The sequence below is a fragment of the Quercus suber genome, unplaced genomic scaffold, assembly GCF_002906115.3.
Source record: "Quercus suber isolate HL8 unplaced genomic scaffold, Cork oak 2.0 scaffold_1, whole genome shotgun sequence".
Classification (NCBI taxonomy): domain Eukaryota; kingdom Viridiplantae; phylum Streptophyta; class Magnoliopsida; order Fagales; family Fagaceae; genus Quercus; species Quercus suber.
Genome location: NW_027069468.1, coordinates 1638328 through 1663170, shown reverse-complemented (window position 1 = coordinate 1663170; position 24843 = coordinate 1638328). Strand labels below are relative to the sequence as shown.

Genomic DNA, 24843 nt, shown 5'->3' with positions numbered 1-24843 from the left:
TTTACAAGCTAGATCTGACCCACACAACATAGCATTAAGTGTCCAAATTTATGGTGATTAGTTGAAACGGGCCCAGAAAGTTTTTTTCTTTTTCTTTTTAAGATACGATAAGATTTTGAATCTATAGTATATCTCTACTCTACAATAATTGTTTTTATCATTTATATAAGACACTTATTACTTTTTTATGTGGGCGGAGTTTGAATCCATGTTTTTTATTTAACAATAATAAGCTTTATTAGCAATTGAACTAATTGGAACATATCAAATATATTGGCTTTTTTTTTTTTTTTATCTTTATATATTGGCATTTATAGAAGGAAAATCATAGAACTCAGTTAAGTAGTTTGATACTATATATAATAATTGATAATAAAGAAAGTAAGTAATCTATGCAATGCATGGAAAAGTTTAACATAATATGATGGTGCTTGTATACGAAGCTAAATATGAAATTTTATTATTATGTTAATTATTTATAGGTTTTTATTATGAACTGAGTTTATATATGAAGCTCTATATTCTAGAATTAGACTCTATTTACTATTTAATTTATAAATTCATCTTTGATGCATACTTTTAAAATTCAAAAACTTTAACTTTAACCACCGCACACCTGTAGTGCGGTAGTCACTCAACAAGTATAAGTGTTTGTCGAGTGTGAGGAGTAAGGGCCGGGGTTCAAGTCTCCAAGAGGGAGCTTCACACATATATACACTTAGATTATGCTAGAGTATAATTCTATTTTGTATTTAAAAAAAAAAAAAAAAAAACCTTGGAAATTTAAATATTTTATTGATAGCTTAGTTATTGATCTTTGATTGATTTAAAATTTTTCAAACACAAAGAATATATGAAAATAATATAATTTAACAATGAATTTGTTAAAATTCTCATCCAATAAAAATATGTTGAAGGTGTAACATTGTTTAAATATATATGCGCATGTGTGGGGTTGAGTTTAAGCAACTGTGTCCATGCCCAGACGTGTCCTTGAAACCATGAACGTATATATGGTTGAGTTTAAGCAACGTAGCCCATGTGTGTCCTGGAAACGAGACTGCTCACATCCTTGCTAAATGGTACATGAATAGTAGCATATTTTGGTTCTTTTGATATTGGCAATAGCCCCCTATTTTGTTTCTGTTATCAGGAGGGAGGCAGCTTGCCTTTCTGTCTTTTAATATGTTCTGGTTGCAATAAAATCATTCATTTCATCCAAAAAATAAAATAAAATAAACCATGGGGTTAACAAAGATCATAAATATGGAGAACCAATAATAATTATGATGGATTAGGTAAACCATGGAGTTAAACTGTTTGACTCAAGCTTAATGGGTAAAGCATCCTCTATGAGGCGATTGAGGAGAAAGAGTTTTTCCTCCTCTCAGCTTAATGGGTAAAGCATCCTCTAATCTCTATGAGGCAATTGAGGAGAAACTATTCACTTTTACGGAAAGAAATTTTCCTCCTCTCATAAGTGTGGGACTCATGGTAGGGCCCATACCTTTTGTGAGAATGAGGATTTTTTCCGTAAGAGTAAAAAAAAAAATTTGACGATTGAGAGTACAGTATTGTCTCAACAAAGAAGACTTAAGCCAATGTTTAACTACGCAAAAATAAATTGGATGTGAATTTAAAAGTAATTATATGCGTAATTAAAATAATACAATTGATGACAATAAAGTAAATCGTGTTTAAATTAAACCAATCGAAACTAAGCTAAATAGAAAATTAAAATATTGGAAATAAACTTGCATTAATGTGATGGAACAACTAGAATCAATGTTTAATGTAAACTAAATTTTAAGAGTAAATAATCAGAATTTTTGTGTATTGTTTGGTGATCATCCCTCTTTCTCAAGTGAAACTCCTATTTATACTTATGCTTCTATAGTTATTATCAATTATGATAGGACATAAATATGTCTCTCTTACCCTTATTTTTTTGGGACATTTATTATGATGCTTCTTCTTCTTCTTCTTCTTTTGAGTAAACAGTAATATTTATTAAAACACACACAAAAATAGTAATACTAATGTTTTAAACCTGATTTATAATACATTACCTATTATGATGCTTCTATTAATCCTTCTTTTGTTATAATTATTTATAATTGTTTGGTTAGAGTATTCACATCATGTATGTCAAATACCAAATATTTGACATTTGGCACACCAAACAGCAAAAAAAATCTCACATCAAATATTCTAAATGTTAAAAACTTTAGCATGGATGAACAGTTCCAAATTTGGAATGGTATGGATGAAATGCTAAAAAAAATTTACTTTTTTTTTTTATTCTTCCTTTTGTATAAAGCCGATTCTCCCTCTCTCTCTCATACCCACTTCCTCTCTCACTCATTTCCTCCCTCACCACCGCCGACCTCACAAGCTACTGATCTCACACCGCTATCCGAATCTCGATTACCATCTCTCTCTCTCTCTCTCTCTCTCTCTCTCTCTCTCTCTCTCTCTCTCACACACACACACACAAATGAACTTGCAACACCTCGCCACCACCACCATTGTTGCCTCGCCATCTCACCCCTCGCCCCTCGCCAATCTGAGTGTCTAGTTGGTGGGTTGTGGGCCAACCGATTTTTTTTCCTCTAGTTGTGGTGAGTTTTAGGTGTTGATGGTGCTGTATTTTTTTTTCTTTTGTTCCTCCGATGGTGGTGGACTTATTTACTTTCCTCCAACGCTTTTTTTTTGTAATTGTGGTTGGTTTTTCAAATGATTTTTGTTGCAAATTTGGTTGGATTTTTATGGGTTTTGGTTGTGGTCATGGTGGCCGATTGTTAAGTTATGGGTGGATTTGGTGGCCGAACTTAGGGGTGAATTTGGGTTGTTGAAATAATTTTTTATTGGGTTTATGGGTTGTAGTGGAAAATGAATTTTTAATTGGTTGAATATATTATTTTAATATATTGAATGTTAAAATAGAAGATATGATGCAGGGTGTTTTGTAAAATAATGTGTTAAAATAGATAAAGTAAGTTTTAATGTGTGAAAATGGCATTTGAGATAGATCGGTTGATGCTAATGCTCTTAGTCAATATTTCACTGCCATGTAATACTCACATGTTTTAAGAAGAACATGCATGTATTACAACATGTTATTAAATTATTGTAGACATGTTTTGTCCCTTACCCTCTCTTCATTGTCGTGGGTTCAAACCCGATCCCCCTCTCCTCTTTTTGAGAAAAGTCAGTAGAATTTTATTAAATAAGAAGTATAACGCATGTATAACTTGGGAATAAAAATCAAATGAAAGCTCAATTAGTGTGAAACACTAAAAGCTTGTCTAGACTCCCAATTTTAAAATACAGCTTAATTGCCTTTACTCTAATTTATCTAAGTGCGGAACAAGAGTAAATGATACACAATGAAACTAAAACAACTCTCTAAGGCATAAGCAAATACAATAAACAATAAAAGTAAAGCTTAAAGAGTAAGAGAAGAGAGATGCAAACACAAGATAACACCAAGACGTGTTATCAAAGAGGAAACGGAAGTACTCGATGAAAAATCTCTCTGCGAACCTCCAAGTCGAAATCAATCCACTAGTGAATAAGTTGGAGTACATGAATATCAAAAAGACCCTCCAAGCCTAATCTGTCCAATGTACTTGAGCTCTCCAAGCTCCAGCTACCAACGGACTTCTCGAAATCTTGTCTTCACTAGTTATCCGGATCCCGAAATACTGCTCAATTGCATCTGCCAAGCCTCATTGGTTTCTTTTGGCAAATCTCAAATGCTTCCTAAGCTCCAAAACACTCTCTACACTCTGAATAGGTATAAGTTGTGTTTGGGTACAAATTTCCTCTCAATATATAATAATGGGAGAGTGAAAGGAGAAGAGACTATAAGGATTTCTCTATTGAGGATGAGTAACTCTCTCTTACAATGGTGGGTGTGTTGTAGAAACCTCTCTAGGGTTTTCTTCTGAATAGCGTCCTAACACTTTGTGAATAATGAGGGTATATATAGTATGGGTGAAGGATATAAGAGTCACACTTAAAATCATCCAGGCAGAGAGTTTCGCAGGTCACTTGTGACTTGGCTTGAGTTGCGAAGTGACTCACGAAATGTAACCTAGCACTTGACTCTTTAGCTTCTAGCATGTGCTTCTCATGTGACTTTCGTAGATTGCACCACTCGCGAGACAAGTCGCGAGATCAACTTCTTAAGCAATCTTCACCAACTTAATACTAAACTCATTTCAAATAAATCCCACAAGATACAAAGAAATAAATTAGTGCAAATACAACACTTTTTGCCATGAAATAAAGCCAACACAAATGTTATGTGAAAAACCATAACTTAACACCAAAGAACAAAAACATGGAGGGGTTATCTCCATCAAAAAGACCAAAATGCAACCATTTAGAAATTAAAGCCAATACAAAAATAGCCCTATAACAAACACACTTAGTGCATAAATAAGAAACATAAAATCAAACAATCAGCTCCAATGAATGAAATGCTAAAAATAGCAAAGCGGCCTTAGATCTATAAAAGGGAACCCACCTAGGAGGCTGGGAGACCCATAATTAGAGGTGAAAAAACTTGAACCTTCAACGTCTCCATTGAAAATACTATAAGGTGCTAGTTGAATTACAAAATTATTAGCAACTACACTATACATATTATTTTATTTAAAGAAAACATGATTTAGTAAAATTCTAATTTAGATTTTAAATATAGAATAGAATCTAAACTCAATTAAGAAATATATATTTGAATATTGACGTGCAAAATTGTGAAGTTTCAAAAGGTTATGTGGCAAAATATCATAAAGTCAGCTAAAAGTGAAACATATTCGGTTTTATATAATAAAAATGCAAAATGCACTACAAATTTTACTATATAAAGTTTACAATCTAATATACAATGAATATTATAGTTGGGCTTCAACCACATAATAAATGAATGTTTTGTTTTTTAATGATTGATGACTCATTAAGCTTTATTAGCTAGTAAAACCGAAAGCTCGATAGTGCAAAACTACTAGCGCTTGTTAAGACCCCTAATTCTTAATTACGGCTTGATTAATTTTAATCTAAACACACTTAATGCAGAATATACGTGATTAGAAAATTAATTAATCAAAGCCATCAACAATTGCATGGATGAACATATAAGTGCAAGGCAAATATGTAAAGGGCAGTAGGGAAAAGAATAGCAGCCCTAAGCTAACACCGCAATGTGTTATCGAAGAGGAAAACCAAAAAACTCGACGTAAAAACCTCTCCACGGCCCTCCAAGCCGAAATGATTCACTAGTGAATAAGTTGGAGTACAATGCTACCAAAAAGACTCTTCAAGCCTAATCTACCCAAAGTACTTGAGCCTTCCAAGTTCCAGCTACCAACGGACTTCTCAAAATTTTGTCTTCTCTAGCTTCCCGAATCTTGCAATACCGCCCGATTGCACTGCCAAGCCTCACCGGCTTATTTTGGCAAAGACCCAATGCTTCCTAAGCTCCAAAACACTCTCTACACTCTAAATATCTATGGATTGTGTTTGGTTACGAATCTCATCTCAATGGTTAACAATAGGAGAGGGGAGGAGAAGAGACTACAAGGAAATTCTCACTTAAGGATGAATAGCTCTCTCTAAAATGGTGTGTGTTGTAAAAACTTCTCTATAGGGTTTTCATCTGAATAGCCTCCTTACAATTTTATGGCTAATGAGGGTATATATAGTAAGGATTAAGGGTATAAAAGTCACACTTAAAATCTCAGCTATCAGTGCATCTCATGTGTCATCTCGTGAGTTGGCCTAGTCACGAGATTCACTGACTCTTCAGCTTGCAGCATGTGCTCCTCATGTGTCGTTCAACTATCTTGATCAAATCTTCACCACTTAAGACTAAACTCATTACAATTAAATCACACAAAATACAAAGAAATAAATTAATAAAATTACAACACTTTTTCTCATTGAATAAAGCCAGTATAAATGTTACATGAAAAACCATAACTTAACAAAAACCATAATAACTGTAGCATCACTCTTGTATAATATATGATAGATTGTAGATATTAAAAAGCCTTACCACATTTAAACTTAATCACCAAACAAATATGGTTATTGGGCTAGCTTTCCCAATTTGTTCATTAAAAGAGGGGGGGGGGGGGGGGGGATGTTTAGGGCTCACTTAGTTTTCATAACTCAGCACTTAGTTTTCATAACTCAAACTCAAAACCCATAACTCATAACCCAAACCCCACTGTCACTCAAAAAACCCAACACTTTTGTTTGGTCACAAAACTCAATCATATATCTCAGTTTTTAACTCAACTTTTTGCCAAAATGATGGACCTACCCACTGACACTACACAGAAAATTATGGTTGCTACCCACGTCCCTTTTCTTTTCTGCTCTTCAAACCCAACTACACCGAAACCCAGCTCCACCACCACCAACGGCAAACCCAAAATCCACCACCATCAACCAAGCTCCATCACCACCAACGGCAAACCCAGAAATCCACAACCACAACCTCCACCACCAACAGCCCTCAACACAACCACAACCTCCACCAAAAAATCTGAATGAATCAAAAATTCAAACCCACCAACAGCCCTCAACCAAAACCACAACCTCCACCAAAAAATCCAACTGAACAAGCTCCACCACAGGCCAAGCCTCAAACCACCACAACCACAACAAAAAACCCAAACCCAGATCCTTAGATCGGAGCCCAAGTTTCAAACCATAACCACAAACACAGAAAACCCAAACCCACCAACATAAAATCTTTTATATTGGTGATCCGAATTGCCAAATCCAAACCCACAAACACAAAAAACTCAAATCCAAGAATCCTTAGATCGAAAACCAAAATCTCAATAATGAGGTGTGAGTTTTTGTTTATGAGTATAAATTTATGCAAGTATGAAAATGGTGGAGTGGGTCTAAAGAAGAAAGAAAGAAAGAAAAAGAAAGAAGAAGAAGAACAAAAAAAAAAAAAACCAACAACAACAACAACGTTGGAGTGGGTCTGAAGAAAGAAAGAAAGAAAGAAAAGGAAAAAAGAAGAAGAAAATGCCATTGGTAATGAGTGGGTCTGACTTGACAACACACAAGCTATAGCCCTTGCTATTTCCTATTTTCATCACTCTAAGTCAATTTTTTTAGTTTTGAGTGATGGAAACAAGTGTTGAAAACCAAGCCAAACAAAAAAAAAATTGTGAGACCCACATGTTTTGAGAACTCAATTATGAGAACTGAGTGATATGATTCAAAAATCCACTGATCCAAACAGCCTCTTACACTTTAGACTTCATCAATCCATTATATTATATATGAAAAGGTGATATTTACTCTCTAGACTCCATCAATCCATTATATTATATCTAAAAAAGTTTAATAATTCAATGGTTATAATAATGAGAAAAAGATATTTAAATTCTGTACTTTTATTTGAGAACACTGATTGATGTGTCAGATGAGCTGTGAATACTTAACTAAAACCCATAATTTTAATAGTTTCTATTGAAAAAATGATTGAATATAGAAACATAAAAAATCTATAAAAATAAAAAATAGAAATAAAATTATTTCCCAAAGTCTCTTAATTAGAAGCAAAATAGATCAACCACACAATGACAACTTAGCTGAAAGAGACCTCTGTGAACAAAAACGAGCTCTAGAGAGCTGGATATTGTACCAACTTGGCAACTTGTCCCAAGAAGTTGGGTCTATACATGGAAAATGTTAAAAAAAATAGAGACATGTGCAATAATCAATTATAGAATGCACCAAGCATGTACTAGTCAGACAACAATGGGCAGCGAAATGAGGTGCACCATTTTGAGCCTCTAAAAACAAACGATTATTGCCCAATTTAAATGTCCCCATGCACTTGTTGTCTTGCATCTCAAGTATCTCTCTGTAATTAAAAACTGCAAAGACCCCAGGAGATCCAATTCATGGAGAAAGAGAACAATGGCAGTAATGGTGTTGCAGCTTCTAGAACTGTTGCCGCCGACAAATATTGTGCCACCATGCTGCTACAAAAGCATGAACATGTGAAAGATGAAGTAATTGTTAGACTTAGCCATAACAACAACAATAGGACCACATTTTTATCCTCAAATGGTAATGGTGTATCTACTGCATTTCAAGGATGGTATGTTGATGTTGCCAAGGCATATCCAGGTATAGATGCTATTCCTTGAACTTGCATGCTCTTAATTTCTTTTGAAAATGTTTTTTAATAATAATAATAATAATAATAATAATAATAATAGTCCTCTTAAAAATCAGATATGTTTTCATATTGTAATATTATTGTTATCATTATTTATATTTTAGGGAAGGTAAATTTATTTTCAAATAGTGAGCACAGTTATCTTGACCAAATGGTCTCAAGGAGTCTCTAAGGAACTGGTGTTTGTGTGGGTGACAAGTCATTTTATTTACACTACGTTTTTACAAAATGAAAGGCGGAGAAGAGAATAGGAAATGGAATTAATAGAAGGGAAAAATTTCTTCCCTCATGTTGTTTGATTAGTACGTGGCAATTTTATATTTATAAAAACCAATAAAAATATAGCATATCCATTATATTATGGTTAATCTTAATTATTAATTTCTTGTTTTCTAAAAATTAGGTTAACCTTTGTCGTTTCCGTTTCACTATGATAATATACAGGGCAGGCCCAATAATATGAGACGGAAAAGATCCTCTTCCATGGAAAGTCAAAATATTAGGAGCTTTTTGTATTTCAGGTGCTTGTTATTCTAAGCCAACAAAAATAATAATATAATATAATATATTTATTTTTCTAAGTAAGTAAATAAATTAAGTAATAATAATAATAGAGATTAAATTTTGTAAGGATGTAGTGTAAAACCCAAGCTTTATCCCTCCAATATCAACATATCACATCATCATATTACATATTAAATAATAGACATAACCACTTTTAATCAACTCTAATACCTATTTGAAAATCCAACTTAACTATAAGTTTATTGAGATATTATTATGTGTGGTAGGGTGTATTAAATTTTAAGTAAAGAGTTGATGTGGCAATTTAGGCCTGTCCACGGGTCAGGCCAGTTCAATTTTGAACCCGACCCGCGGGCGTTGGGTAGAAGGCTAAAGGACCCAAAACCGACCACCAACATCAATTGGTCAAGTCGGTTTCAAGTTCGGTTGGTGTTTGGTGGTGAAGTTTATGCAAATTTTCTCCGGAATTTTCAAATTTTTGCCATAATCTGCAAATTTTCGCTAAAATTTGCTAGAATTTGGCCAAATTTGGCTAAATCCCAGTCAAGATCTCGCACAATCTAGCTTGATCTTATTGAATTTGGCAGGATTTCTTATAAAGAGTGACTTGGGTTTTGGAGAAGGAAACTCGCCACTCGACCTGCCAAGGTCGGTTCTTGGAATCAGATACCTATCGTCGATTGACTAGAGCTTCAATGCAGGCTGGAATTAGGTTGACGTCGGGCGGTTTGGTCGGGTTTTCGGGCTCCGTTCGGGTCTAGACACCCCTATGGCAATCTCTATTTATTTATTTTTAAAAAATTTTAACTTATGGCATCCATTCCTGATAATAGTTTTTTATCATCAAACCAAGACACCAATCGATTTTTGGTATAGGCGGGAATTGAACCCTAAATCTCTTATTTAACTATCGAAGACTCTAAATCATATATTTTACACCCCATCCTTACCAAATTCGAACTTATAATAATAATAATAAAGAATTTTTACAAATATGAAATACCACCTTAATTTGGACTTTACTGTAATTATCAATTTGTTCTTTAGCTCTAGATTTGAACAATTAACTCCGTATACATTAGGTTTGTGATAAATCAAACATTTACTAGTATTTATTAGTTAAGAACTTACAAATTAATCTAAACACATAGTTTATGCCACATGAATATTAGTATTAATAGATCGGTTAATCTACTACAATCTTAATGTTAGAGATACTCTTGTACATTGTAATGCAATATTATATGGTATGATTGATTGAGTCTTGTAGTGCCATTGTATCAATGTTGATATTGTATTAGTGTTAGTATGATGTAGTGTAATAGAGATATTAGGCTGTTGTATAAAAGTTAGTTAGTGACAGGGTGGCAAGGTAGTTAGTGACAAAGTGGCAAGGCAGTTAGAAGTTAGTTGGAATTGGTTGTTTAGTCATTAGTAATAGCTGTGCAAGGGAAGGGGATTGTATAAAGGGAATTTGATGTGTAAAGAAGGGGATAATAAGAAAATTGTTCATTTAAGTACTCTTTCTTCTCTGTTTTCCTTCTCTACTCTCCTGGAGGACCAGCTGGTCTCAAATTCAACTAGAAAACTAGTTCTTCTTCAATTGCATCCTTAACACTTAATGTGCAAAGGTTAATTGTTCAAATTAAGGGTGTGTTTGGATACTGCTTATTTGCTGAAAACTAAAAACACTATAGCAAAATAATTTTTAAAAGTGTGAATAGTGCTGTGGGACCCAAATTTACCTAAAAATTTGTGTTTTGCTGAGTTTAGTGATGTGTGAACAATACCCATGGAACCCACTAAAAAAACGCAAAACGCACGGATTGGGCAAAACACCCAATCCAAACGCACGCTAAAGATTTCAAGACCGAACTGGCACTTAGGGTAAATTGCCAAGATGGTATTTAATAAAATCTACTAATAAATAACAAACATTTTGTTAGGTTTCATTTTAGCTCTTCTTAACAAATGGATCTTTTTCTATTTTAGGTACTTGTTGTGGGGATAAAAGCCCAAATTCATATATTGGGCCTTAAATTCATATATTAGGCCTTGGGGCCTATTTGAAGATGTGGGTACGTCCGAGGAGGAATAAATGATTGAGAAAATCCCCGAAGTGGAGAATTACGTAAGGAAAAGATAGAGTAATATAGTCCAAAGAGTGTATCCTTCTCCGATATAAGGAATATCAGTCAAGCAAACACCTAGGCGGTTTGGGTGACCTTCCAGGAAGTTCCAACGATAAGTATGAACTTCAAGTACGTATAAAGATGATAAGAATAGAGAAATATCTAAAGAAAAAGCTGCTACCACCACATTAAATGCACTGCAGCAACCTTTCTGGCCACATTTATGTGGAGAAAACCCCTGAACAGTACAGTCTCAGCTGCCACCACTCATAGAGAACCATAGAAGATATCTGATGGGACATATACTCAAGTGAATGTTTAGATGAAAAACAAGTGTACGATCAAGATGGTTTGAAAGAAAACTATATAAATGTAAAAGACCTCTAATAAGGGGGGGTTGAAAAAGAGAGAAAGGGAAAAAGTAGGAAGATTTACTTTAACTCTAAGAATTGTATTAGCTTTTTAAACAATAGTTTATCTCTTCGGACATCAGTTTATTCAAGTTTCAAGTGTATTTTTGTGATTGCTTGTCTTTTAAATCTTTATTAACCGTTGTTTAATTCACAAAGAGCCCAGCTCTTTCACCCACTCTCTACAAATTCATTGTATTGGGCTCATATCCCACATCTTTTGGGCTTGGGCTACAAATTTTGACCCTACAATTGGCGCCGTCTGTGGGAAGAGTTTGAGTACAAGTGAGAGCAACGGTTAATCATGGCAGAACCAGGTCAACAGCCGGCAGAATCCAGGGCATCCCAACACGTTGATCCTTTTCTCAACCTAGAGCAGAAAGGTGGTCGTGAAGGTAGTGTACATACCACATATACTAACTGAAACCAACCACGAGGTGGAAGTTATATGTCTCATGTAGAGAATAAAAAGAACATGCAACCGGAGATTGACCGGTTAAAAAGGGAGTTACGCCATGCAAAGAGGAAGCGGACTCCTTCAAACTCTGATGACAATTCTGATGACGAGCAAGATGTTACTTATAGACGGATGTTTCAAACACCAATTAGTGAATCCTTTTCCTATGAAGAAGAACATTATCGTAAACGGCAACCTCGAAGCCCATCACGTGGAGGCGTAGGGAACGACGCTATGAGCAAAGCCTTAAACCAAATCTCCAGATCGCCTTTCACATGTAGGATTGAAGAGGCAAGACTTCCTCGTCATTTTCATCAGCCAACATTCACTATCTATAATGGTCGAACAAACCCTGTGGAACACGTGAGCCATTTTAACCAAAGGATGACTATCCATTCCAAGGATGAAGCTTTAATGTGTAAAGTTTTCCCCTCCAGCCTAGGACCAGTTGCAATGAGATGGTTTGATAGCCTGAAAGCAAATTCTATTAGCTCCTTCAAAGAACTCACTCAAGCATTTAGTTCCCGTTTTGTCACCTGTCGAAGAGTTGCTCGGCCCTTAGCTTCCTTGCTATCCTTGAACATGCAAGAAGGTGAGACCCTGAAAACGTATTCAGATAGGTACTGGGAGATGTTTAATGAGATGGAAGGTGATTTTGACGAATTGGCTCTCAATACATTTAAGCTCGGCCTCCCCACTGACCATGGTTTGAGGAAATCTCTTACAAGAAAACCTGTCACCAGTGTGCGTCAACTGATGGACAGGATTGATAAGTATAAAAGAGTTGAAGAGGATCAACAGCAAGGAAAAAGGAAGGATAAAGTTATCCCTCAAGAAAGGAGGGATTTCAGGTCGGATCGTTACAGTAACAATAGATCACGGAGAGATTTCGTTGGACAGTCAGGATCGGCGAATCCTCAAGCAATCAACGCAGTATTTCGAGAGCCAATGCATCAAGTTTTGGAGAAAATTAAAAATGAATCATTCTTCAAACGACCAAACAAGATGGTGGGAAATCCCAAAAGACGTAATCCTAACCTCTACTGCCAGTATCACCAAGATCATGGGCATACCACAAAAGATTGTAGGAGTCTCTAGGATCACTTGGAACAGCTTGTCCACAAGGGTAAGTTAAAACAACTCCTGCATCATTCCAGTAGTCAAGGGAATCAAGCAAGCTCAGAATCCTGAAGATATGTTTCTTCAAGACCCCCATTAGGAACTATCAATGTCATCTTCACTACACTTGGGAGAACAAGATCCTACCCATCCAGGGTAATGTCCGTAGCCCGTCTACTCATAGGAGACGTTAATCAAGATTCGAAGAAGGCTAAAACGGATATTCCACCAGTTCTAGGTTTCTCGGATGAAGATAAGATTAGAACCATTCAACCCCATGACAACGCTTTAGTAATCACCCTCAGAATTGGAGGGTATGATATGAAGAGGGTAATGGTGGACCAAGGCAATAAAGCCGAGATAATGTACCATGATCTCTATAAGGGGATAAACTTAAAACATAATGACTTAACACCCTATGGTTCCCTCTTGGTAAGTTTCGACGGAAAAGTTGTTATCCTGAAAGGTCAAATACGACTACCTGTACAGACTAGTCCAAAGTGGTAGAGGTAAATTTCATTGTCATAGTTGCATATTCACCTTATACTGCAATCATGGCTAGACCCTAGCTTCATACGCTAGGGGCTGTTTCTTCTACTTTGCATCAAAAAGTTAAGTATCCATCTAAAGGCTAGGTTAATGAAATTTTGGGAGATCATTCTATGGCTAGACAATGCTTAGTGGCTACAATTCGACATAAGCCCGAGGCTAAGTCTTCAGCCCAAGCAGGAAAGGATTTATAGCAGTTAAAACCTCTGGCATTGCCCATTGATAATTCAGCTGAGGGTGCGAGGTGTGAATATTTGATAAAAGTCGCTGTTGGAGACGATCTAAAGAAGTTTTTTCAAGTTGGATCTCAGTTACCTCTTCAAGAGAAGCAAGAGCTGATAGAATTCCTTAAAAGAAACATCAATGTATTCGCCTGGAATGCTTATGAAGCCTTGGGGGTGGATCCAAAATTCATATGTCACCACTTGAAGGTCAACCCATTGATCACCCCTAAGAAACAGCCTCCTCGACGCCCATCCAAGGAACACGCTAATGCAGTGCAAGAGGAAGTAACAAAGCTCAAATAAGCTGGAGCTATTAAAGAATTTTTTTACCCTAAGTGGTTAGCGAATACTGTGGTGGTGAAGAAAAAGAATGGGAAATGGCGAGTGTGCGTAGACTTCACGGACTTAAATAAGGCTTGCCCTAAGGATCCATTCTCTATGCCTAAAATAGACCAGCTAGTAGATGCCACTGTTGGCCATCCTCGGATGAGTTTTCTGGATGCTTTTCAAGGTTATCACAAGATACCTTTAGCCCTGGATGATCAGGAAAAGACTACTTTAGTCACCCCTATTGGAAACTACCACTACAAAGTAATGTCATTTGGCTTGAAAAACGCAGGATCCACCTACCAAAGAATGATGACGAGAATGTTTGAGCTGCAGTTGGGTAAGAATATTGAGGTTTACATAGACGACATGGTGTTGAAAATCAAGGTTGTTCGTGAGCATGTGAAGGATCTTGGAAACATTTTTGAAGTTCTTAGAAGATACAAGTTACAACTAAACGCTTCCAAATGCTCGTTTGGTATGGGATCTGGCAAATTCTTGGGTTACAAGGTAACTCACAAAGGAATTGAGGTCAACTCCGATCAGATAAAGGTCATCAACAATTTACAACCACCTCAAAATTCCAAAGAGGTCCAGAAATTGACTGGAATGGCTGCCACTCTGAACCGATTTATTTCTCGATAAGCAGATAGGTGTAGACCTTTCTTCTTACTGATCAATAAGTCGAAAGAATTTGAGTGGACTGAAGAATGTGCTTTAGCTTTCCAGCAACTTAAAGACTATCTAACTCGGCCACCAATCATGTCTAGACATAAGAAAGATGAAGTTTTATTTGCCTATATTGCTGTGGCTCCTTATGCTGTAAGTTTGGTGTTGATACGAGTGGATCGTGGTGTGTAAAGGTCAGTTTACTATATGAGTAAGTCACTGCATCAGGCCGAGATTCGTTATTTGCCACTAGAGAAAGCCATCCTGGCAGTTGTGCTTGGTGCACAGAAGTTGCCTCATTATTTCCAAGCATATATGGTTGTTGTTCTTACCCAACTCCCGCTTAAAACCGTACTTAGAAGTGTTGATTACACGAAGAGAATAGCTAAATGGGGCACTGTCCCAATGAGGTCAACCCTGATCAGATAAAGGTCATCAACAATTTACAACCACCTCAAAATCCCAAAGAGGTCCAGAAATTGACTGGAATGGCTGCCGCTCTGAACCGATTTATTTCTCGATCAGCAGATAGGTGTAGACCTTTCTTCTTACTGATCAATAAGTGGAAAGGATTTGAGTGAACTGAAGAATGTGCTTTAGCTTTCTAGTAACTTAAAGACTATCTAACTCGGCCACCAATCATGTCTAGCCCTAAGCCAGATGAAGTCTTATTTGCTTATATTGCTGTGGCTCCTTATGCTGTAAGTTTGGTGTTGATACAAGTGGATCGTGGTGTGTAAAGGTCAGTTTACCACGTGAGTAAGTCACTTCATCAGGCCGAGATTCGTTATCTGCCACTAGAGAAAGCCATCCTGGCAGTTGTGCTTGGTGCACAGAAGTTGCCTCATTATTTTCAAGCATATACAATTGTTGTTCTTACCCAACTCCCGCTTAAAACCGTACTCAGAAGTGTTGATTACACGGGGAGAATAGCTAAATGGGGCACTGTCCTAGGGGCTTTTGACATCAAGTATATGCCCCGTACGCCCACAAAGGGACAGGTCCTCGCGGATCTAGTAGCTAAGTTCACTAAGCCCTCATTAGAAGAATTAAAACCAGCATAGAACATGGATGAAAAATCGGTTTGCGTGATCTCTCAAAAAAGCCCCTCATTCTGGGAGGTGTATGTCGACAGTGTAGCAAATTAAAAAGGTTCCGGAGTAGGGCTAGTGTTAATATCCCCAGAGAAGATTGTTATTGAAAAGTCAGTAAGGCTAAACTTCACGGCCACAAATAATAAAGCTGAATACAAAGCTCTACTGATGGAAATGGTAATGGTTCAAAGAATGGGAGGAAAATCAGTGGAAATGTTCTCGGACTCAAAACTAGTCGTCGGTCAAGTAGAAGGGGAATTTGAGGCGAAAGATGAAAGAATGCAAGGGTACTTGAGCCAAGTTAAATGTCTATAATCAGAGTTCGAATCTTTTAACTTGCTACACATCCCCAGAAATGGTAATGGACATGCTGATTCTCTGGCCACGCTCGCAACCTCCTCGGCACAGGATCTGCCTTGGGTTATCCTCATCGAAAACTTGCATAAACCCACGAAGATAAGAAGAGAGGCAATCCGAGTTCATCAAATCAGAGTTGAGCCCAACTGGATGGACCCTATAATTCAATTCTTGAAGGAGGATACTTTGCCTGAAGAAAGGTTGGAAGATGACAAAGTTCGGAAAAAGGCTACTAGATTCTGGCTATCCGAGAACCAGAAATTATACAAATGTCCCTATTCAGGGCCGTATTTGTTGTGCATACATCCTGAAGCAGCTGAATCACTCCTCGAGGAGTTACATGAAGGAATCTATGGAAGCCATACTAGAGGTAGATCCTTGCCACACAGAGCCATTACCCAAGGCTATTGGTGGCCAAATATGGAAAAGGAGACCCATGAATATGTTAAAAAGTGTGATCAATGTCAATGGTTTGCACTAAACATATACCAACCAGGTGGAATCCTTAATCCATTATCCAACCCATGGCCATTCACTCAATGGGGCTTAGATATCGTAGGTCAATTCCCTAAACTAATAGGAAACAAGAAGTATCTTCTGGTCGGCACAGATTATTTCACCAAATGAGTTGAAGCTGAACCCCTATCTAATATCAAAGACGTAGACGCAAAGAAATTTGTCTGGAAAAACATTGTCACTCGGTTTAGGATCCCTCACACCCTCATTCTGGACAACGGTCTTTAGTTTGATACCAAAGCATTCAGAAGTTATTGCTGTGAATTGAGGATTACAAATAGATATTCTACTCCTGCTTATCCTCAAGGGAATGGGCAAGCAGAATCTGTTAACAAGATCATACTAAATGAACTGAAAAAAAAAGACTAGATGACACAAAGGGCAAATAAGTGGAAGAACTGCCACATGTACTCTAGACATACAGAACTAAGCCTCGTAAGTCTACTGGGGAGACCCCCTTTTCAATGACTTATGGGACTAAAATTGTTATCCCTCTGGAGACTGGGTTCCCAACGTTAGGAACTAGTTCATTCAATCCGATTAGCAATAATGAATAGCTAGAAAAGAGTTTAGATCTGATTGAGGAAAGGAGGAAAAATGCAATGATCCAATTGGCATATTACTAACAAAAGCTCAGGCAGGGTTATGATGCCAATGTAAGGCTAAGGCCTTTAGCACCCGGTGATCTAGTGCTTAGGAAAATTGTGGGCACTGCAAAAAACCCAGCTTGGTAAAAATTAGGACCCAATTGGGATGGGCCATATCATATTACCTCAGGGGCTAGCATTGGGACATATTTTTTGGAAGATTTAGATAGTCATGTAATGTCACGCCTCTGGAATGTAAATAACCTTAAAAGGTATTATTATTAATCGAGTTTTTTCTTTGATCAATATGTTTATTTATTGCATAAAGGTTTCGGGGAAAGTGTTTAAACTTAAATCCAATCATTCCTGAAATCCTCGGACCAGATAATATGGGTTAGTTAACACTCCCTTAAAATTCTTATAAGTGTTTAAACTTAAATCCAATCATGTCTAAAGTCCTCAAACTAGATAATATGGGTTAGTTAACACTCCCTTACAATTCTTATAAGTGTTTAAACTTAAATCTAATCATGTCTGAAGTCCTCGGACCAGATGATATAGGTTAGTTAACACTCTCTTACAATTCTTATAAGTGTTTAAACTTAAATCTAATCATGCCTGAAGTCTTCGGACCAGATGATATGGGTTAGTTAACACTCCCTTATAATTCTTATAAGTATTTAAACTTAAATCCAATCATGCCTGAAGTCTTCGAACCAAATGATATGGGTTAGTTAACACTCTCTTATAATTCTTATAAGTGTTTAAACTTAAATCTAATCATGCCTGAAGTCCTCAGATCAGATGATATGGGTTAGCTAACACTCTCTTACAATTCTTATAAGTATTTAAACTTAAATCTAATCAGGCCTGAAGTCCTCAGACCAGATGATATAAGTTAGTTAACACTCCATTGCAAGTCTTATAAGTGTTTAAACTTAAATTTAGTCATACCTGAAATTTTCGGACCAAATGATATGAATTAGTTTACACTCCGTAACAATTTTCATAAATGCTGAAATGGGTCTTAAACCATGTTAGACTTCTTGGACCATATACTGGATTTAAAGTTAACGCTCAACGATGTCCTTTGTAAGTGCTGTACATAATCCAGTTCAGGTAAAGTCTTTAATCATTCACTTTAATATATAAGACTTTTCTACCTGTCATTACTTAATAAGTACGGTAACAATTCTTATATGATCTGATGTTTGCCCATATTTATCTAAGTTATTTGCATCATTAGCAAAATATAATTGTTGAGCTTACTCAGATTAAGATGGTTACAGGTTAACATTACTTGCAATAACAATAAATTTTATGAGGTGTGCAATGAAAATGTAGAGAATAAAAGAAGCACGCTTTCATTGATCAAAAAGATAGTATTTCTCAGTTCCTTACAGAGTAAAAAAAAAATCCTAGTATCTAAGCCTTCTTTATAGAGACTATGGGGTCAGTAATCGGGCTGGACTGGGTGGCAGCAGCATCTAGGGCTTGGTCCTTTGGTTCAGGAGGAGTTTTCTTCTTACCCAAGTCCTTACCCTTATCTTGAAGATCCTCAGCTTGCTTGCCTTGACCACCAGCTTGATCAGACTCTTTGGGAGCTTCAGGAAGGGCAGGAGGGACTTGGCCGACCAAGGGCTGTTCCAAGGCCTCTAGGAGTTGTTTGGAAGGAGAGGAGTCAGGACCTAGGAGTTCGCAAATTTTAGGATTGTAGTAGACGCTCCTAGGTTGCCTCAAGTCAGATTCTGCAGGGACCCCAGCAGCATCAAGGGCTTTACCCCAGGCTATATCACAGTATTCCCTACAGACTACAAAAAACTCCTCTGTGAGCCTGACTTAAGTCTCTTCCACCCCAAACTTGTATACTGCCTGCTTTTCAGCCTCGACTGCCTCCTTGGCCAATTAGGCATTGTCCCTGGCTTTCTAGAGCTCAGCTCGAATGTCCTTCACCATTTGCTTCTCTATTTCCAAATTGATTTCAGTTATATGCAACTGACGGCGTTGGTCTTCGGCCTGCTTTTTAGTATTATTAAGGCTTGCATCAAGACTATTCCTTTCTTTGGTCATCTCTTTTAGCTGCTCAGACAGCTTAGAATAATCTTCCTTTAGATTACCCAGAGATTTTTGAACCTCAGACCAAGAATGGGCCTTTGCTTTGGCTTCATTGCGGGCATCTTTATTCCATTCTTCGGCCACCTAAACTTGTTGAGTAATCTGCATAATAGAATAAAAAAAAATTTAATTAATATAAAACCAAGGGATGAATAAAAATAACCAATGGTTTACTTAGAGAAGCAGATCAAGTCACCTACCATGGCCAAGTCCCTCTTTAGGGATAGGAAGAACTCGTGCTGATTGAAGCACTCGTAGGCCTCCATATCTTTTGGTAAAAGAAGTGGTTGCTCCAAGGCTTCAACGATAAGACCTGCCTGCCCCCCTTGGTAGTTCCTGACCGAAGTGTCCCAGGAGAAGGGGGCACCATCTAACTCCAGCTTAGGAGACCAAATACGCGGTCCTCAGTGCACATCAACAACGAGAGGGTCCTCTCAGCTCTCAACAAACGCAGCCTTTTTGCTTCGTTGGTCCCTAGCCACTCTCTGTTGTTTGTTTCCTTTCAAAGGTTCCACCTTACCCTCCTCAAGAGCGGCATTAGGCCTTTTCTTCTTCAGCTCGAGGTTTGGCTTTAAGCCGAGGTCAAAAGGGAGCTGAGGAGGGGGTGGAGGAAGATTAACAGTTGGCTGGAACTTGGTGATACTTTGGGCACAACTGCTTTATTCCTTATCTTCATAAGATCTTTTAAGCTCTTGCTCCCAGTATTCAAAGCCATCTCCTCTTCCTTTTCTGATGAGTCATCTGGAAGGGTAGTTATTAAAACAGGAAGGTGGACACTGGAATACCTATCAGCTTCTTCCTCGGTGTCCGAGAGGGGAATTACTTGAACCTCCCTTGATGCCTCTTCTTCAAAATGAAAATTTTCAATCTGTTCCTCTAGTGAAGAGGTCGAGGAAGCAACTCTTTCCCCTGCTGTAGCGGCTTCAAGGGGAATCTATTGAACTGGATGGACGAACAGTGGCACACCCTGTGGAACCGGATGCGGTGCAGGGGGAGATCAAATGGAGACAAAAAATTTAGCCGAGATACGTCTATCCGGTTTATACGATAGTCTCCCTGTCTTATCGCGTTGCCGGCCGGTTGAAACGTGTTCGAGAAAGGCTTGAAATCGAGAATAAGATGGACAGCCTGAAGTTGCTCATCTTCACTTACAAAAATCTCTGATCTTAGGAGGAAATTAAGCGCAGCAATGTTAGTCAGGCTGAGCCGAAGAGCTACGTGCCTTTTATCTGTTAACACCACAACAGAACTAAGTATAATTAGAAAATTAAGATAAAATACTAATACAAATAGAAGAAAGACAATGCTAGTAATGAAGATTCTAAATCTATTGCTGGGGAACCTAGGTCTAGGATATCCCACCTAGCTCTCCTGGTTGGGTTGGGCAATGAAGACCGTTATGCCACGCTCCCGAGACGATCAGGTAGTCGTCTTTCATCCCCTTGTTAGACTTGGGAAGACAAGAGATAAGCCTAACGATGTTGGATCAGGATTTAAGGTAAAATCCCGCCCCCTTTTGTTTATGACACTCGTATATATGGACTACATTAAGCCAGGTGAGCCCCAGGCCTAAATGCCGATTCAAGGCATCAGTTGCTCCTAAGATCCTACAGACGTTAGGTGCGCATTGATCAGGACTAATCCTATGATTACGAAGGTATTTTCTTGTAATGGAACCCATAGGAAGAGTCATTCCCCCTTCTATGAAAGCTATAACAGGGATTATGACTTCCCCACCCTTCGGTCTGTTGCTAATCTTTCTGGGGGACAATACTGCAAGTTTACGTCTTGTGGTATGTGATACATTTCTTTAAATATCTCTATCTGGACAGGACTATCCACTAAATACTTAAATCTACCCATTTCGGATAAGCAAAAAAGGAAAACACTAAGAACGATAACTGGGAAATGAAAATGGGAAGGTCGAGGAAGATGGCCGAGGAGAGAATGAAGGGTTCGAAGAAATTGGAACTTACACAAACTGGGTTGGGGAGTGATCCTTAAATCCTTAGAAGGATTCTTATGGATTTTTAAAGAAATGTAACTGATGATTTGAAAAACTTTGTGAGTTTGAATGCTTGAGTTTGCTGGAGAGTCTGAGAAATTGTGAAGTAAAGGAAGAATGATCTCCTTTGAGGCTTTATATAGGGCCCAAAAAATGAGTGGGAATTATCCCACCCAAATACTGAGGAAAAATGTCGTTCATTGGATCAATGGTTCACCGTTGGATGCCAAAGACATAGCACCGACTGGAGCAATTAATAACGCTTCGTAAATACCGAAACGTCAACAGCAATGATGAAGCGCCTAAATCTATGCTCTCACACGTGTAAATTCATGTATTCTTACATTTTTAGCCTTTACCTCTGTGGCAGATCAAAATCCCATTTTTTTTTCCTCGAATGCGAGGGAAAAATTAAAATTTCGAGGAGCTATTGTGGGGATAAAAGCCCAAATTCATATATTGGGCCTTAAATTCATATATCGGGCTTTGGACCCTATTTGAAGATGTGGGTACGTCCGAGGAGTAGTAAATGATTGAGAAAGTCCCCGGAGTGAAGAATCACGTAAGGAAAAGATAGAGTAATATAGTCCGAAGAGTGTATCCTTCTCAAATATGAGGAATATCGGTCAAGCAAACACCTAGGCGGTTTGGGTGACCTTCCAGAAAGTTCTAACGATAAGTATGAACTTCAGGTACGTATAGAGATGATAAGAGTAGAGAAATATCTAAAGGAAAAGCTGCTACCACCGCATTATATGCACTACAGCAACTTTTCTGGCCGCATTTATGTGGAGAAGACCTCTGAACAGTGCAGTCTCAGCTGCCACCACTCATGGAGAACCAAAGAAGATATCTGATGGGATATATACTCAAGTAAATGCTTAGATGAAGAAAAAGTGTACGATCAAGATGGTTTGAAAGAAAACTATATAAATGTAAAAGACCTCTCATGAGGGGGGATCGAAAAAGAGAGAAAGGGAAGAAATAGGAAGATTTACTGTAACTCTAAGAATTGTATTAGCTTTTTAAACAATAGTTTATCTCTTCGGACATCAGTTTATTCAAGTTTCAAGTATGTTTTTGTGATTGCTTGTCTTTTAAATCTTTATTAACCATTGTTTAATTTACAAAGAGCTCAGCTCTTTCACCCACTCTCTACAAATTTATTGTATTTGACTCATTGGGCTCATATTCCACATTTTTTGGGCTTGGACTACAAATTTTGACCCTACACTTGTTATTCTAAGCCAAAAAAAAAAAAAAACCTGATTGACAAATAAAATATTAATTCAGCTGTATTGTTATAAACATATAATTGTGTGGTGTTTGTGACTGCAGTCATCAACACATGGCAAGGTTGCTATCTTGAATGGGTCTCTTCAACTCACAGAGAGGGATGAATTTGCTTACCAAGAGATGCTCACTCACTTCCCACTTTGCTCAATTCCAAACCCAAAGAAGGTTTCATATTTTTCTCCTCTTCTCCTTTACGATGCTATCATACATATCGTAAATAGCTATAATCTAAATACTAAAATCAAAGCAGAATTTCATGCAACCATAAGAGTTTTTGGCATACGTCAAGAGTCTTGTAATTTAGTTGTGTTATTTTATCTTCTTTATGAAGACAAGGATTTGAATTCCCTCTCACTTATTTCGAACATCATTTTAAAAAAATAAATAAATAATAAGACCCATTATCTTAGTAGTTGTAGAAATAAGGCAATTTTTTTCCTCAATTTTATTTTTATCGTAAAATTTGCTTTTATATATGCTAAAAGTTTTGGATCGTTATTCATGGTTTTGAAGGCATCATTGATTCCATCATACTTTTTTATTCATTTTGGTAGACAGTGTGGTAATAATATTGAAATTTTCATTTTTTTTTTTTAAATTTAACCGTGGAAATACATGATAATTGATGAATTTTACTATTTGAAAGATCACCATCAAGAATAACTTTGGTAAGAAATTATAGATTTTTTTTAGTATTTTTTTTATATTTATATTATCAAACTAAATAACATTTGTATATATATATATATATATATATTAGAATTTAAAAAATGATAAGTTCTCTTCAAATTAAAACTATTTAGTAATGATAATTTTATATGTAATATGTTAATGAATTTTGACTTAATCTTAGTATGTGCACTCATACACACACGGGATTTGTCTTAACTAAAATATCAACAGCATAATGCGAGCCCCCAAATAAAATTAATAAAAATTCCTGGCTCTGTCCTAACCAAAACAATGCTAATTAGGTTTATTATTTTTCTCTCCTATTTGACAATCCATGTCTCTACCCTTTTTCATTTATCTTTTTTACACACTTCTTTTAAAAAACAAAACAAAAACCTCCTCTCTCCTTAATTCTATTCTTAAAAACTTTTTTTAATTCACTTGTATCTCATTTTTTTACCCATTTCAGGTGTTGCTTATTGGAGGGGGAGATGGTGGCATTCTGCGGGAAATATCTCGCCATTCTTTCTGTTGAGCAAATTGATATATGTGAAATTGATGAAATGGTGGTCAATGTGAGTAAACCATGACCTCAAAGTCTATGTTGCTTTCCTTGCGGGCTAACATCTAATGCTGATCTCATGGACAAACAAAAATTGACACTTTAACACGTAAATATTCAATTATGGGTTACAATGTAACTAGTTAACAAAAGCCTAAGGAAAAAAAAATGAACAATTCAAGGTGGTAAAACCTTGAGTGTTGAAACATTTTACAAAATCTCAAAAGGACATCACATATAGATGTTGAATATGCACAATTCAGGTATACAAAAAGTACTTCCCTGACATTGCGGTTGGCTACAAGGATCCCGAGTGAATCTACATATAGGCGATGGTATTAATATGTCATCTTTCTGTCCTCTTGATCCTAAACTTTCTTTAGTCCATTCTATGTGCCTAATTTTATGACTAACATGCAGGAGTTGCATTCATGAAATCGGTTCCTAAGGCACATATGATGCAATTATAGTGGATGCATTCCAGTCAATGGGTAATCTCTCTTCCTCTCAATGCCAAAGGTCATTATATTGAAAGCATCATATTGCAAGTGCTAAAGACATTAGATATCTGATATCATACAGGGCCTCAAGCAGAAGAACTGTCTGATGTATGCTTCCTAGAATCTGTAGTGAGGGCTCTTCGTCCTGGTGGGGTCATGAGTACTCCTGCAGAGAGCTTGTGGTTCAAGAATTTTGTCATTGCAGATACCATAGCACACTGCAGCAAGATATTCAAGGGTTCTGTCAACTATGCTTGGACAACAGTTCCTGCATATACAAGGCATGGTCCTTTCGAATTTAACACAATTAATAGCATGACATAACATTTTTTTCAACTATTAACATGTCTTGTTATAATTGGAATAACATTACTTTCCCTTGAGTCCATCACCAACACCACTTTTATTATGCACCAGTTATAACAAGTCATATCAGCAGTTGTCAAAAATATTATGTCCTTATATGTATTGATTAAAGAATTTTTGAAGCTTTGAAAATTCTC

General features: G+C 36.9%; 1 pseudogene; it reads left to right on the top strand.

The window, feature by feature from the left end:
- The first annotated feature begins 7943 nt into the window (after nucleotides 1-7943).
- The window catches only part of LOC112020163 (spermidine synthase 2-like), a 29828-nt pseudogene continuing 12928 nt past the window's right edge, over nucleotides 7944-24843 (top strand).